Source organism: Arachis ipaensis, chromosome B03 (assembly GCF_000816755.2).
Source record: "Arachis ipaensis cultivar K30076 chromosome B03, Araip1.1, whole genome shotgun sequence".
NCBI classification, from domain to species: Eukaryota; Viridiplantae; Streptophyta; class Magnoliopsida; order Fabales; family Fabaceae; genus Arachis; species Arachis ipaensis.
Window position 1 is genome coordinate 9,015,078 of NC_029787.2, and position 5,183 is coordinate 9,020,260.

A 5,183-nucleotide genomic window follows, 5' to 3' on the forward strand; every position below is an offset into this window, starting at 1 on the left:
AAGGCCTTGCCATTTAATAATCTCACCTATGTCATGAAGTTCAAACTGTTACCTAATCATATCTATGAATCTATATATCTAACTAATCAATAACAACGCCATCTAAATAACAATTAGTATAAGGTCAATTATAGAGTACAGATGCCCTTATACAGATATTCTCATTTGATGAAGGTTATGCAGACATTTGGCAATTTACTGTTTGGTAGACAGTAGCTTATCAGAGCCTGTCGCAACATGTGTTATCCAGCCGAGCTACATCCGAACTGATGTGAGCAGCTGCAACCCTGTAAGAGTTTACTGTTGGGCTTCGTTTCATATATAGCCCAATGGCTATGTTTTGAAGACACCAAGAAAGAACTTCTTTTTTTATTTTATGGGACAACAAAAATAAAAAGGACTAATATAATCCTAAACTAATTACTTTAAAAAAATTATATTTGTGCAAAAAATCACATTACCTTTTACATATTAAAAAAATTATTATTTAAACATCAACTCTTATTCTCTCTTATTTTAATCAAATTAAATTATGAATCTCATTAATTTTGTTCACATTACATTTGTCACCTCTAAAATTATATTCAAAAGGTATAAAAAAAACTAATTTTATGCAGATTTTTTTTTGTAATTTTAATTTAGATGACATTATATGATATTTGCCTCCCAAAATATTTTTTCAAGATTTTCGCTAGAAATTAGTAGTTACATGGAACATAGGTTTAAGATTAGCAAATAAGAACAAGTCTTGAAGCAGAATATGTTTAATATAAGTTTTATAAATATTGATAAATAATAATCATCAGTTTTTACCTTTTATAATTAAATTTTATCAACAATAATATATAGTTATAGATAAATTTAGATTAATATTGTGGCTAAGTTATTACTAATATATCTATTTCACTTATTAATGATAGAAGATTGTTTTTAACAAAGACTCATAATTAAATTTTATCAATGATAATATATAGTTATAGATAAATTTAGATTAATATTGTGGCTAATTTATTACCAATATATCTATTTCATTTATTAATGGTAGAAGATTGTTTTTAACAAAGACTCATTTTTTACAAAAACACTATACGTTCATGGTCAAGTTGACATAAAATTAGAGTTCTTTAGGTTAAAACATTTAATGCTAATTGAATGTGCAAGAGTATTAGAGTTTGTTTAGAATATTTGGAATTATAATTCACTCAAGAGTTGAATTCTTTTTTTTTTTAGAATAACTAAAAATGAATGATTTGAATTCTTTTGAGATTTCTAATTCTATTTTTTCTTCCTTTGTAAATCAGACAAAAAATGATTTAATTTTCAAATACATTCTTCCACTCTTCAAATTTAATTCTATTTTATTAATATATCATAGTAATTTTAAATCATGAAATTAAGTTTTAAATAGAAATAATTTTTTTAAAAAAAATAAAATTCTTTTTTCATGTTAAATAATTTTTAAATAAGCTCTTAGAATTTGATTGATAGTTAAAATACTAATCAATTATCTATAAATAATACAATATGTCTTTGAGTGGAGGAATTGTTGACTTTGGTAGAGAGTTGCAGGAAGATTCGAATCCTCATTAAAATTAGAAAATGGACAATATGTGTGAGTGTGAGTGTGTGTATGTATATAGCCTCTAAAATATATCATTATAATAAATTATATATATATTGTCAGAAATTAAACTAGATTTATCCACATTACACAACTCAAAATACATAATGTTTGCTATTCAATACTTTGATATATTTTCAATTGATAGTTAATACTAATAATATACTTTCAATTGGTCACATTCATGTAATGGTAGGTGTTTGCCTAGTAATTGAACATTTTCTATATGTGTGATTTTAAACATACATATTTTCTTCCATTTCCTTTTTGTTTTGAGTCAAATTTTTTCAGCACATGATGCAAATTTTTTTTTTTTGACCTTATATTTACTTGACTTATAATACATAATAAATGAATTAAAAAGATTAAGATCCAATATCCTCCAATAAAGCCCAAAATACCAAGATCCTATTAACGAAACTCAACTGTGCCAATTTTTATTATTCTTTGTAAGAGCAGGCTAAGCCACAACTAAGCCATAATTCTACTCCCTTTGTTCTCAAACTCTGCACCCAGCTACAACACGTGTCAAACAAAGAATAATCTCTATAAATCTATATCAATTAACAGCTGTACCATGGAGTGACCCTTAGTATAAATGTTGCATAACAATTAACATCTATTTAATTCTATCTTTACTTTTAAATTTCATTATTTTATTATTGATATCCTGAATTATATACGTTAATTAAAATATAAATCTTTTATTATATTTGTTGGGAATAAGTAGTATGACCATAATCCAATCAATTATACGCATAGCGCCTTCGTACCATCGAAGGAGAAAGTGATTTTTACTAGCGTACTCAGGTATTTTAGATCTGATCTACTATCTATATATTATTGGAATAAAGTTTAAGTACAAAATAGATCTTTAAGGATTACTTTATTTTCTTCCGCTGCGTGTGTTATGAACACATGGTAATCCTTCAGTGGTATCAGAGCTTTGGCTTTTTGTGTTTAAATTTTATTCCTATTTTCTTAAATTTGTGAATTAATATGATTAATTCAAAATTTTTTTTAAACATGCGATATAGTTATTTCCATTGAGATGGTTTTCTAATAAATTAATAGTTAATTTATTTCAACATTAATTATTTAATTGTGATTAAATTATTATATGGTTCTATAAGGCTAAATGTTAGTCTTTTAAAAAATCAAATTTTGATTTGATTGATGTGTTTTGGACACTGTAATTTTAGAAATTAGTTTTTCTAATGTTCTTGATTATAAAGAGCGGCCTGACAACCAGGAGTTTTATTTTCAAGATAATAATCGGTGTATACATTTGATGTATTAAGGATTAAATTTTATATTTTTTCCTAGACAACCTGGGAGTATAAAAATTTAATCCAAGAATACTGGTAGAAATTCTCTAACAATAGAGATAATGATATAATTTAATCATATTTATTTGGAATAGGTATGAGTAACAACTTGACAACCAAGGTACTCATTCACGATTCTAAATAATTTTGTCATAAATATAGATTTCTTATTTACTTTCATATTTTAAATTTTTAAATATGTCCACCTTTTGTGTGGCATACTTGAAAGTAATATATTAAATACAATTTGAGAATTGTATTTTCAAAGGGTTATCATTGAGATGATAATATTCTCCAATAAAATTGACTTTGGAATGGTCAGAACTTTTGATGTATTTATAATATTATTTTACATGGGTTGTTTTGACAACCATAAGTTCTAATTTCAAAGGCACCTCCCCACTATTTATTACTGAATATCTTGAGAAGATGTATGGTGCCCAAAATAAGATAGTATGACTATCAAAGTTTTATTTAAACTAGTGGGAGTATTGGACAATATATTTTGAATTAAACAACTTTAGAAGTTGGAATGCCATTAGGCAAATGGTTTTAGCGAGAATTGTTCTTGCAAGCATTTTTGGATATTTATTTTGTTACAAACAAAATTTTTCTTAATATGATTAAGGTTTGTGATCTTTTTTAGAAAAATTCAACATGAGTATTGAGGATGCGAATCAAAATTGTTCTTAAGGGTTGGTTTGACCAATAATAAAAATATTGAGTATTTTTATTATAAGAGTTTAAAGTAAAATCTCTAATATCTAATTGATATTCTATTGAATAGAGAATGAAATTCTCTTCATGCATAAATACTAGTACTCTATGTACTCCATCGTGTTTAAGAAACATGAAATTTGATTTAGTTGAATATCACTATTTGTTAAATATTTAGACTACGTTTTAGAAATATTGCTAAATTAATAAATTTTTTACCAAATCAATTTTTTATCCATATGAAATATGGAAAAGGCATAAGCTGAAACTCAAGAACATTAGAGTTTGGAGATGTCTTATATGTGTTAAGAGATTGCACAACAATAGAATTGACACTAGGTCCGATAAATGAGATTTATTGGATACCCTAAAGAAATAATGAGATTATTTTTATCACCCTTCTTATGACAAAATATCTATGATAAGAGGTTAAACTCCTTTTTAGAAAAGGAATTCCATTTTAAAGAAAGAGTGGAAGTACAATTACTTTTATTAGAATTGTATACCACTCAATAGAGGATATACTTTCTCTTGAAAGTATAAAAGGTTTGATCGTCAAACTAACTTTTCAAAAAAGTAGCCTATTTGTATAATGATACAATTCTATAAAGATAAATCTAATGGTTACTTAGATTTTTTTCATAATCATGTTCAATAAGGATTGTCTTTAAAATAAAATTATGCACTATTGTAGTGGGAGATTTCATGTTTTGAGAAAACGTGATATTTATTATGCACTAGGTGTATTTTACAAAAGGTCAAGCAAACATGCTCAAGAGCAAAGATGTTTAAGGTCAAAAGAGTTTTGATAAACACAGATGTGCATTGAAAAATTATACACATGATTGATTGGCTCTAGTGCAAGTGGGAGATTATTGTGATAATAGTATGCCCAAGATCCAATCCATCATGATTGGCTCTCGTGCAAGTGGGAGATTGTTGGGAATAAGTAGTATGACCATAATCCAATCAATCACGTGTCAAATAATTTGTTATTGTTATTATATTAAAATGTTAATATAATAACGTCCTTGATTAAATTTAGAGATTTATCATTGTGATAGTGATCACAATATTGAGAGATAAATCTTTTTATAATTTAATCTAAATTGTTCTTGGTCATAGGATTATTAAAAAGGACATTAATAATCCGAAAAGATCAATATATATATATATATAATGGTCTTCATTGGATGAAGATTAATAGTTCTCATTTATTAAATTATATATATAGATGGTGCATATAGAGATATGACCATTGAACTGACTCACTCTGAAAATTTCTAATGGTTATAATTACCGTATATTTGTCAATAGGATATTCTCAAGATGAACATAGTAATAGGGTTTCCTTTGACCTGCGACTGTCATAGTAATTAACAATGTATTTATTATACTTTGATTCCGGACACCTAATACCCTAGGGTGCTAGTTGAATGGATATTGGGTATGATTTAAATACTTGTAGAATTAATTATTAGTCAATAAGGAATCCGTCAACTCTCGGTAAAGAGTTT